Source organism: Delphinus delphis, chromosome 7 (genome assembly GCF_949987515.2).
Source record: "Delphinus delphis chromosome 7, mDelDel1.2, whole genome shotgun sequence".
Lineage (NCBI taxonomy): Eukaryota > Metazoa > Chordata > Mammalia > Artiodactyla > Delphinidae > Delphinus > Delphinus delphis.
Window position 1 is genome coordinate 28,722,222 of NC_082689.1, and position 12,391 is coordinate 28,734,612.

At 42.7% G+C, this 12,391-nt stretch overlaps 1 long non-coding RNA gene and 1 other non-coding gene across 2 annotated transcripts in view; both read left to right on the forward strand.

Annotated features, from left to right (window-relative positions):
- The window catches only part of LOC132428409 (uncharacterized), a 184,438-nt gene that overhangs the window by 29,172 nt on the left and 142,875 nt on the right, over positions 1-12,391 (forward strand). The gene's annotated exons all lie outside the window — the stretch shown is intronic.
- On the forward strand, positions 11,437-11,544 carry LOC132428853 (U6 spliceosomal RNA). The gene has a single exon (XR_009520243.1). It is a non-coding gene; the product is annotated as a U6 spliceosomal RNA (small nuclear RNA).

Here is a 12,391-nt window from a genome sequence, read left to right on the forward strand (position 1 = left end):
GAAAAGGCAAGAAAATGGATTCTCTCCTAGAGCCTCCAGAAAGGAATGCAGCCCTTCCAAAACCTTGGTTAGCCCAGTGAGACCCATTTTGAACTTCTGACTTCTAGAACTCTTAAGATAATAAATTTGTGTTGTTTTAGGTCAGTAAGTCTGTGGTAATTTGCTCTAGTGGCAATATGAAACTAATACACATGCTCATAAATTACATTTAAGATGTATTTATGAATTGTTTATTGTATGCTCAACACTGTACATAGGGAGAAGATGCAAAAGTAGTATAAAAGTCACACCTTCTCACAAGCCATTGATATTTCAGGACATGAAATAGGGTTTTATTTCTGTTATACAGATCTTTACCTGTTATTATATGATACTCATAGTTGCATAGGTAACTCCTATTCATCTAACCAGCTACATTTATTAGTGCCTTCTCTGTGCCAGGCATTGCACATATAAAGATAAGTGAGATACAAAGATGAAAAAGATACAGTTATTTAATATGACCAAGCAGAATTCTTCATCTCTGCTACCACCTAATCTGCACCTCCTGCAGTCTTTCCCCAATCTACCAATTCCTCAAACTCCAAATCTATAGGATAGTTGGAGTAGAGCTTTTCAACCAGTGGTGTGAGTGAGAGATATTGCTGTGGTGGGTATGAATGGGCAGGTAAAAATACAATGCCTGGACCTGCCCCTGGAGATCCTGACTCAGTAGTCTGGAGAAACATTTGGCTATAGGTTATTTTGTAAAAACTCCCTAGGTAATTCTTTACCTTGTTTTAGAGAATGAGATAAATATAGTAAAAAAACAGGCCAAAGAAATTTCAACAAGTTAAACATTTGATATCATACAGGTGGTACCATTAGTTGATTACAATATAATACAAGTAGAAATTAACAATAACAACAATAAAAGAGAGCTACTCAAAATCTATACATTTGGAAATTAACAAAGCACATTCCTAAATAGTTAATTTTCTGGATGAAAAGAGATTCAGAGTAAAATTGCAAAATATTCAGAATGAAACCACAATGAAAGTAGGATGTATTGGGACTTCCCTGGTGACACGTTGGTTAGGAATCTGCCTGCTAATGCAGGGGACATGCGTTTGATCCCTGTTCCAGGAAGATCCCACGTGCCGCGGAGCAACTAAGCCCATGCTCCACAGCTCCTGAGCCCGTTTGCCACAACTGCTGGAGCCTGAGTGCTGCAACTACTGTGCCGCAACTACTGAAGCCTGTGTGCCTGAGAGCCCATGCACTGCAACTACCGAGCCCACGTGCCACAACTACTGAAGCCTGCACTCTCTAGGGCCCGTGTGCTGCAACTACCGAGCCCGTGTATTGTAACTACTGAAGCCCACGTGCCTAGAGCCTGTGCTCTGCTACAAGAGGAGCCACCACAATGAGAAGCCCGTGCACTGCAACGAAGAGACAAAGAGTAGCCCCTGCTTGCCACAAGTAGAGAAAGCCCGTGCACAGCAATGAAGACCCAATGCAGCCAAAAAAAAAAGAAAAAAGAAAGTAGTATGTACCAAAATTATAAAAGTAGCCAGAGAGCAATTTATAGCCTTAAGCTTTTGTTAGAAAATAAAAAAGATTGAAAATAAAATACCTAGCTCAAGAAGATAAAAAAAGAAATCCTAAAGAGTAGAAATATTCACATCAGGTTAAAGATAAAAACAAAATTAATGAAGCAAAATAACCTTAGTGGAACTGATTAATAAAACTAAAAGTTTGTTCCTTGAAAAAAATAACACAAACTTTAGCTGTGACAAACATATGGTATTATTATTAGTTGTAGTATTAGTATTAATAGTAGTGGTAGTAGAAGTATTAAGAAAACGTGTATATAATGCTGTATATCAGAGACATTTATTACCTACCAACTATGCATGTGCTTGCTACTTTTCAGGCCCTCTTGGTCATGAGCCTGTAAGCAGAATGGCTACTGAACTGTAAGTGGAGCGACATGTACCATTTCTCAACCAAAGCATTTAAGAGCTTGTGTATGATCCTTCAGCTTCCCTCTCTCCCTCTTTCTCTGCTGCTGTGATCTTGAAGGCCATGTCCTGACATAGCAAAACCATTCATTGGAAGCAGCCTAGATTACTGAGTCCCCAGTTGAAGGACAGATGCTCTGGGGAGTTGCCTAATTGACATAGCACCCTGTGTGAACAAGAAATTAACCTTTCTTGAGTTAAGTCACTGGCTCATGTTTTAATGTAACATAGTCTATCTTATCCTGTCTAATTCATGTTTCATAAAATGTGTTTTTGTAGAGTACCTCTCAGTTGTTAGATACCTATAACTTAACCAATTTACTGTGAAAGTTAAAGTGTAGGAGGAGAGTGGAAAAGGACAGATTAGCTGAACTCTTCAAAGTTCATTTTTCCTGTTTATTGCCAGGCAAATATACCTAAAGTCCCAATTAGTTTCCAAGACCTAATAGACCGGGTCTAGTATGCCTCAAATCCTGTAGAAAAAAATGGCTTCCAGGCACCTCCTTTAGTGTTTTCTGTTTAGAATATTTTTCTTAATTTGCTAATTCACTGTTGCTTTAGAAAGATAGTAGATTAAGCATCAACTCTTTTATTTCTAACTCCAATAAACTATTAATGTGATTTATTACAATTAATTTATTATGGCATATTTCCATCAAAATAAGAAAAATGAAAATAATACACAGCCAACAGGTCTCTGCATTAAATTACCTGTAACTGAATTTGACTTGATTTTGTTGCTACTTCTCACATTCAGAGTGCAGTAGAGCAAGCCACTTATTAACATTTATTGTAACACTAGTTCTGTATTATTTGTACAGGAATGTTTTAAATTGTTAGTCATATTTCTGAAATGCACAGAACATTGAAGCACACACTGGTTTAATATACAGAGTCAGCTTGTCTGAGTTCCTATCCCAATTTCACCACCTTACTAGCTAGGTGGCCTCGGGTACTATTTAACCTCTTTGAGCCTCAGTTTCTCCTCCTGTAAAATGGGAATAACAGTAGTTGAGGTGGGGATTAAAAATGGTACTCTAGGGCTTCCCTGGTGGCGCAGTGGTTGAGAGTCCGCCTGCCGATGCAGGGGATGCGGGTTCGTGCCCCGGTTCGGGAAGATCCCACATGCCAGCGGAGCGGCTGGGCCCGTGAGCCATAGCCACTGAGCCTGCGCGTCCTGAGACTGTGCTCCGCAACGGGAGAGGCCATGGCAGTGAGAGGCCCGCATACCGCAAAAAAAAAAAAAAAAAAAAAAAAAAAAAAAAAAAAAAAAGGTACTCTATGTAAATTGCTCAATTAGTGTTGCTTTTGGTGATGTTGATGATGCTTATGATGGAACAGGTTTGAGAGTAGTCTAGTCACATGGAGCTGGTACTGATGAGCAGCTCTGCCTCTTGCTTCCAGTGTATCTTTGAGCAACTTACCCTCTCTCATTTTCAGTTTTCTCATGTACAAATGAGGGTAATTATAGTTATCTGGTAGGCTTGCTGGAGTAGAGTATTACAAACTGTTTAGCATAGAGCTGTGTACACAAGGCACTCAGTGAATAACAGCAATTATTATGAAAACCAAAAATTGATTTAGTTTACCTATATAGGACAAATATCATACAAAATAATATTCTCTGTTACCATGCTCTTCCACTCCTTCCTGTGGCCTTAAACAATGCTATTTCCTGAACTCGGGCCAAGTTCTGATACCAAGAATTCCAATATATAAAAATAACCAATATTTTTTGTTTTGTTTTGTTTTGTTTTGTCAGCACTGCACGGTTTGCAGGATCTCAGATCCCCAACCAGGGATTGAAGCCTGGCCATGGCAGTGAAAGCCTGGAATCCTAACCACTAGGCAACCAGGGAACTCCCTATTTTGTATTTTTTAATATCTAGATTTCATGAGGTTTTATATCTGGAAATTTGAAAATCTTTGTTGTTGTTATACTAATTTTATTTGCCCATGTTGGATTTAACTCAGAGTCCACATTTTTGTTTTCTTTTTTTTTCTTCTTTCTTCCTCCTCCCCTTATTCCACCCTTCTGATTTTCCTTCCTCCCCTCCTTCTTTATAATTACATATACCTCCAAACTGTCTTCCATGCCACTCTCTATAGCGCGAAAGACTAGATCCGTATTGTGGAAGAGCGGCTCTGAGAATGCAGCATTGAAGCTAGCACTGACCTTTCTTGGCTTCCATGTGCCCATCTAAATGATTATCTCCTCTGCCACACAGAGGCTACCATTGCTCTAATTATTGCTTTCACTCTCATTTCTGTCTAAGCTTTACATTCTTCCAATGCACTGAATATTAATTTCAGGTTGCAAACATTCGATAATTTTTAACCCATGCTTTTTTCTTCAATGCTACTGTAAACATATTAGCTTCACATTCTCTATTGTTTACAAATTTAAAATATTAATAAAATTAATATTTTATTTCTAGAGAAGAAAAAGTACCAGTGATGTTGATGTTAATGTTAAGATTAACAGCTCTTGTGTGGGGCGTATTATCTCTTTTTCTGAAGAGGGGAGGGTCATTTTGAGGTTTGGGGAGAGAATCCCGTCTTCAGGCATGTTTGGTGAGGTTCTCGGAAGAGCAAGTGTGGGAGGAGGGAGTACCATGAGCTTGTAGGGGGTGCAGATTTGTGGTCAGCATTCTTGGCCCTTCCGGGGAGTGGGGACACAGTTGTGCATATCCATTCTCGGGCGGCAAGATGGCATAATGATTAAGAGCACAGGCTTTGGAGACCGATAAAGCTGGCTTCAAGAACTAGCTCTATCACTTGCTAGTTGCATGGCCTTGTATAAATTACTTAACTTCACCAAGCCTTGGTTTCTTCATCTGTTAAGTTGGAACAGGAATAGTACCTTTCCTTAAGGGTCATTGTGATGACTGAGTGAGAATACCTGGAAAACATTTAGCACAGTGCCAGGCACAGGGTAAATGTAGTAAATGTTTGGTATTGTTATGGCTATTTTATTATTGTTATATATATATTTTTTTGCGGTACGCGGGCCTCTCACCGTTGTGGCCTCTCCCGCCTCAGAGCACAGGCTCCGGACGCACAGGCTCAGCGGCCATGGCCCACGGGCCCAGCCGCTCCGCAGCATGTGGGATCTTCCCGGACCAGGGCACGAACCCGTGCCCCCTGCATCGGCAGGCGGACTCTCAACCACTGTGCCACCAGGGAAGCCCTATTATTATTATTTTTATTAATTTCTATAATTTAATAATTTAGTTTAGTTCCAGAATGAGAGTTTTTTCACTCCTCCAATCAGTCATGTGATCCTTGACTTTAACCCCTGGCTTTAAAATGGGAAGCTGTTATTTCTTCTCATGTGTTTTTCTATGTTTGTTTGACTATAAGGAGGATAAATCATCTTCTTCCTTTTCTCCTCACTCTTTTTCTAGTCCATTTAAATCTAATAAAACTCTGCCTGGTGTAGGTTTCACTCTAAGGCATATAGACATCAGAAGAAAGTGGTTGCTTGCTCCTGCCATTTGAAACATGGATTTGGACACAGTGGAGCCCTGCTGGATGAGCCAAAGTTCTAGAACTCTCAGGGACTTGACTGCATGGATTTGAAGGACTCAGCAGTCTCAGTCTCACTAGGGGTGATTTTGTTTTTGGAGCCTGGGGAGTTTGATGGGGATATTTTTGCTCTGGTGGCGGGGGACTCCCCAGACATCTGTGTGACTTTCCTGGAGGCCTCTTTCTCCCATGTTTTTTTTTTTTTTTTGCGGTTTGCGGGCCTCTCACTGTTGTGTCCTCCCCTGTTGCGGAGCACAGGATCCGGACGCGCAGGCTCAGCGGCCATGGCTCACGGGCCCAGCCGCTCCGCAGCATGTGGGATCTTCCCGGACCGGGGCACGAACCTGTGTCCCCTGCATCGGCAGGCGGACTCTCAACCACTGTGCCACCAGGGAAGCCCCTTCCTCCCATGTTAATCATATGCTGGGATGTGAGAGGACCATCATCTCAGTCCCTACCCGGCCCTTGTCAGCAGCATGCGAGCTGGGAGAAGTGAGCGTCAGCCTCTGGCTGAAACCAAGAGGTGGCAAGGAAATGGAAGCCTGACAACACACATGGGCAAGATCAGTACTGAAACTGCAGGCCTGAAATCACAGTGTGTGCGCCGGAATATTTTTGGCTTAAATTATCTGTGATTGCTTCATCACTTCAACCTATTTTTGTGAATATATTTTTTACTTACAGAGTGCTTTCACATTAAGTAGAAAAACCCAGTCTTTCCTTCCCTATGTTTTTCCTTTACTCTCATAAGGCTATCACATTCACAACACTTCTGACACTCTGGTCACCAGATGTGTGTGTTTTTTCTCCCCACCAAGGATTTCTCTGATACCAGTGGGTGTTCTACAATGTAACTCAATTCTGATACTAGCTAACTGGAGACAGTATCAGATCCCACAGGTTAAGAGCTCAGTCCCACAAGACTGTACCCCACACCCCCACTTCAGATGCCAATCACAAGTAGTAGGTCCCCAGCTCACCCACAGCTTCTGTCAGGTTTGGCTGTAAGTCAGAGGTTCCCACAACCCCTTCTTTGGGTTCTACTGATTTGCTAGAGCTGCTCACAGAACTCAGGGAATCACTTATAAGTAAGAGGTATGACAAAGGATACAGATGGACAACCAGATGAAAAGATACATAGATCGAGGTCTGAGAGTTTCCCAAGCACAGGAACTTCTGACCCCGTGGAGTTGGGGTATGTCACCAACCTGGAAGCTCTCTGAACTCCATACTTACTGGGATTTTTGTGGAGGCTTCATCACGTAGGCATGATCAATTATTAACTCCATTTCCAGCCCTTCTTTCTTCTCAAGAGAATGGGGGGTGGGATGAAAATTCCAAGCTTCTAATCATGGCTTGGTCTTTCCAGTGACTAGCCCTCATCCAGGAGCCCACCCAATGAGTTACCTCATTAGAACAAATCTAATGTCACCTCATTAGAACAAACTCCTATCACCCAAGAAATTACAAGGGGTTCAGGAGCTCTGTGCCTGAACAGAGGGCTGGGGGCAGAGACTAATGTATTTTCTATCATCTCACACACATATGCCAACTGGCATGATCCTCACAATAGTCTTTTGAGGCAGGCAGGGTAGGCCTCAGCCCTAAGTGACAGAGAAGAAAACTAAAGCTTTCTCCAGTTAATCTTTCTAGTAAGCGGCAATGCAGTTTCTGGCTCCCGGTCCCATTGTTTAGAGTGTTTTTGGCTGGGCTGATTGTGTTCTTCTAGGTAAGCACTATGGTATGGCTTGAGGCCTGCTGGGACAATCTCCAGGCACCAAAGTACTTCTACTTTTCTGCATCATCTTGTGAAATTCTATCATTTTGAGTCAATCATACATTTGATTTAGCCATACCTCTCCAAGCCCTCTCTTACAAAATGCAAAGGGGTAGGTAAATAATAAATGGGTAAACCAGTTTGCCAGATTACTTTCTCTCTTGACAGCTAGCTGAGATCAGGGCAGGTAGGGATGGAAATGTAGATGATAGATGGAGAGAGGGAACCTCTGGAGTTTGAAGGGCTCTCTGAGAAGGGGAGGCCTAGGAAGGTGTATTGGTTTTCTATTGCTGTATAAGAAATGACCACAACTGTAGTAGCTTAAAACAGCACACATTTATTATCTCACAGTTTCTGTAGGTCAGGAGCCCAAGGATGGCTCAGCTTTGTCCTCTGGTCAAGGTTACAAAGCTGCAATCAAAGTGCTGGCTGGGCTGCATTCCTTTCTGGAACTTGGGATCTTCTTCCAAGCTCCCATGGTTGTTGGCAGGATTCAGTTCCTTATGGTTGGAGGACTGAAGCCCTCTGCTCCCAGAAGCTGCCTGCAGCTTCCTGCCACGTGGCCCTCTCCACAGGCAGTTCATATCATAGCACCTGCTTCTTCAAGGCCAGCCACAGATTTTCTCTCTCAAGTCTCTAAGATGTAGTGTTATATAGTGTAAATATGATCATGGGGGTGACATTTTGAGATTTTACCTAAAAAATCTAGATCTTTCAGTGAAGCTGGGCCTACATTCTCACTGGCAAACAGCTGGTAGGAGCTGAGTAGTACCAGTAGGTAGTAGCTTGGCCATGAAAGGACCTTAGTTTCCTGTAGGATCCCTGCCTTCCACGGATGCCATATCTGCACTGCCACGCCCTGCTTCAGTCATTCACTGTACCCTTCTGTCTCTCATGGGTATTGGCGTTTGTGACACAGGATTACATTCTTGAAGAAACTGAGAAAGTGTATGACTCCAGGAAATGGAATAAGGAGGCTGTAATTGAAGAAAGGGGGTGGGGCTGAAGCAACTATGACCCTATACCCTCTCATATGTCTAATCATAACACCAAAAAAGGTTGGACTGAACATAACTGGGTTTGTTCCTGGCTCTGCACTCACATGTGTGGATTTGAGTCTATAATTTCACCTCTCTGAACCTCAGTTTCCTCATCTAGAAAGCCTTCCCTTCCCCCAGAGTTTCTGATTCAAATAGGCTGGGGTAAGGGACTAGGAATCTATCATTTTGACAAGGGCCCAAGGTGATTCTTCATGGTCAGGCAAGTTTAGATGACAAGTCCACTCACAACTGGGCACTGGCCAGCAACTCAGGAAATAAGAGCCAGTTCTTGGCATTGACAGTTAGGGCTCATCTAAGCAGGCTAGAATTCATGGAAATATTTCAGCTCCAGAAGGAATATTCTCAAGGAGAAAATATTGAGAAGTTAAGAATCTAGGAAACTTAGTCAGAAACCAAACCATATAGACTGGGCCATCATGGTGGAGCAGGGGAAGCATGGATGTAGTACACAGGGTCCCCCAACCACTACTACCTCCTTCTCACTCCCCAGTAGCTGGCTTCCTACACTCCATAGATGTAGCTGCCTACTGGGTCAGTGCAGGGGCTGAACATTTGCATCTTATGTCTCAAAATATTTTGTAAACTGCTGCTGGGGCAAAGCTATGCAGCCCAGTAAAAATCAGGGGCTCAGTAAATGTTGATTGAATAAGGGAATCAATAAAAAGTAAATGTTTCCTGAGGTCTGGTACTTGGTACCACTTTGATGCACTCTCCCACTCTTTTTTTTTTTTTTTTGCGGTACGCGGGCCTCTCACTGTTGTGGCCTCTCCCGTTGCGGAGCACAGGCTCCAGACGCGCAGGCTTAGTGGCCATGGCTCACGGGCGCAGCCGCTCTGCGGCATGTGGGATCTTCCCGGACTGGGGCACGAACCCGTGTCCCCTGCATCGGCAGGCAGACTCTCAACCGCTGCACCACCAGGGAAGCCCACTCTCCTGCTCTTAATCTCTCTGAATGTCTCTGAGAACATGGAGAGAAGTTCTCCTCTGTCTCTCCACACACTCTACTGAGCTGAGTGCTATCTGTAGAGAGATTATAGTTAATGAGGGGCCCAATTTAGAAAAAATCTTTTATTTCTAGCCAAAAGCAAATAAGTGCCCACAATTTCCTGGTTTAAAAAATGCAATTATCATTTTTCATTGAAAAATAAATTCTTCTAGTTTCTAGAACACATTTTTCCCAACTAAGGAGAATTTCTAGTAACTTATAGGTGTAGAAAACCTCCCTGTAGGCAAACTTGATTTTATCATTACACTGTCATGTTTGAAAATATAAGAGAATTTTAAGTAGCCTAACACAAATGCTGATCTTTATAAAGCTTTGTGGTTAAAAGGGCATGAGATTTATCAATGTTGTGCAGTCTCTTCTTTCTAATCACACCTCAATAAGGCATGAAAACAAAAGACATTCGGAAGGACACATGCGCTTTATGAAGTCCTGCTTTGGGTGAGACTTTGCTTCCCCTAGGATATATTTTGGTCAGTTAGTTCATATATTTTTGGTCCTATCTCTTTCGAACACACAACATTGGTTTGGGTTAATAGCCCAAAAGAGCCTTTAAATATTTCATAGCTGTTAGTCCTGATGAAAACTCAACTTGTACCAAAGTTATCTTTTATTTATGGGCTTCTGGGGGCATCCATGGTGCTCCACGAAGCATGGGAAAGACAAGTTTATGCTCTGGGCCTTCTGTGAGTGCTTGGCATTTAGATAGCAGTGACAGGTAGGAGTGTGAGTGGCTTTGTGAGTTATTTGGAATGATAGCCTCCTGGTTGGAATGACATGCTGTCCTGCTTGGGGGAAAATGATTTCACAGGGTATGGTCACTGGTCACTGCATTTGGAATCATTTTTCTGGAAGTGGTGATGAGCATTTAAGGGACAGATAGATTGGGAGGATAGATGGGAAAAAGAAAGGCATTTGAAATGAGGGAAACTGCATGACCAAGGCACAGATGTGCTGTATCTGGTATATTTGGGGAACATATTTGGAGGAATAGCATTAGATGAGGCTGAGCGGTATAGTGGGCCTGGATTATGAAGAATCTGGAGAGGCAGGCCTTGCCATTCTAGCAAATGGAAATAAAAGGTTTTCTATGGAAGGTTTCTTTTTTTAAAATTATAGTTGATTTACAATATTATTTTAGTTTCAGGTGCATAGCATAGTGATTCAATATTTTTATAGATTATACTTCATTAGAAGTTATAAAATAATGGCTATCATTCCCTGTGCTGTACAATATATTTTTGTTGCTGTCTATTTTATCCATAATAGTTTGTATCTCTTAATCCCATATCCCTACCTTGCCCCTCTCCACTATGGAAGGTTTCTGAGTAGAGAAATGCCATAATAGTAATTACTTTTTTTATTGAAGGATTACCATACACAAGTAATGATACAAGTTCTTCTATATACATTGACTCACAGCACCCCTGGAGTGTAAACACCATTTTCAGTACCTCATTTTTCAGATGAGGAAACTGGTCATTGTAAAGTGGCTGAGACAGGATTTGAATCCAAGCTGTTTGGCCCTACTGCCAATGCACTTAAGCAGTAGGCTATCTAGTACTCCTCAACTGGATAAATGGTATCTAAGGAAGGTTAATCTCAGAGTTGATTGGAAGGGGGGAAAAAATCTTGGTGGTGAGAAATCCAGTTAGGAGGCTAAGGGAGTAATTCTAGGCATGTGAGAAACCATTCACATGTTTGCTTCCTGCCTCTCCGTCACTGATTTCATCCATCCCTACTAGTCCTATGCTAATTCCAGTCCTCATTGTTTTCTGCCTCCTGCCCTGCTCCCCAGCAATCCATTCTCCACTCTGCAGCAGAAGGATCTTTGTAAAAGCAAATTGGAGCATGTTGCTCCCTTGATTAAACCTTCCAGGTAAAATCCAAACTCTTCATGAGCTGGCTCTCATTTCTTTTCAGCCCCATTTCTAGGCACCTGCATAATTTCACACCAATAAACATCAGCTGGTATTATTATCCCGTCACAACCCACTTATCACACCACTGTATTTGCTGAATGAAGAGAATCAGTGAGTGGGAATGAGATTAAGATGGATATGTGTGCTCGCTTCGGCAGCACATATACTGAAAATTGGAACCATACAGAGTAGATTAGCATGGCCTCTGCTCAAGGATGACATGTAAATTCATGAAGCCTTCCATATTAAAAAAAAGAGAGAGAGATGGGTATGGTTAATAGGCAGATGTCTGATTTTAACATTTTCTCCCCACCTGCAGGCCTGAGGCAAAGAAACCCAGAGGAAAAAAGATCTGCCTTTTTATTCTGGGGCCTCTGCAACTTTTCCTTCCAGAACCTATCTAGCAAATGTTTTCCCTCTTATAGCAGCCCTTTTGGGGGGTCTGTTTCCTGGTCTCCATCCTGCGTAACTGCCTTGACCGCTGGCTCTGCTGCCTGGAAGCCTGGGGCTTGGCCACGCTTACTGCAGCTCCAGCTCCAGGAAGCCAGCCCCAGAGCCTCTCGCCCCTCTGCTGCCTTGGGAAGGGGATTCAGATCATTTCAAGGAAAAAGGAGAGGATGATTCAAAGATGAGTAGACAGTTTCAAGATGGCTGACTCAGAGGATGACTCAGAAGAAAGCTGGAGGGGTAAGGAGGGAGGACAGTAGCTGTGATGGTAAAGTGCAGGGAGGCCTCTGGAGGCTTCAAGGCTGGACTTCAGTCCCATTTCCTGACCTCAGGCATGACCCTCAACTGTCCCAAGTCTCAGCTTACTCTCCTCAAGTGGGGCCAATCACAGCATCTGCTGTACAATAGTATCTTGAAGGTTAAAGGGAAAGTGACCCTCAGGCACTCAGCGTGATGGCGCATCACAGGAAGCACCCTCCAAAAGTCAGCTGTCATTGCTTTAAGTGGGAAGTGACAATAAAAGGGTGTGGCCTAAAACAGGGAGTTTCAAACCTTTTGGTATCTGGAGGGCCCCTTAGGCTCGTAAATGTTATTGAGGACTTCAGAGAGCTTTTGTTTATATGTTTGTTATATCTAGTGATACTTACCAC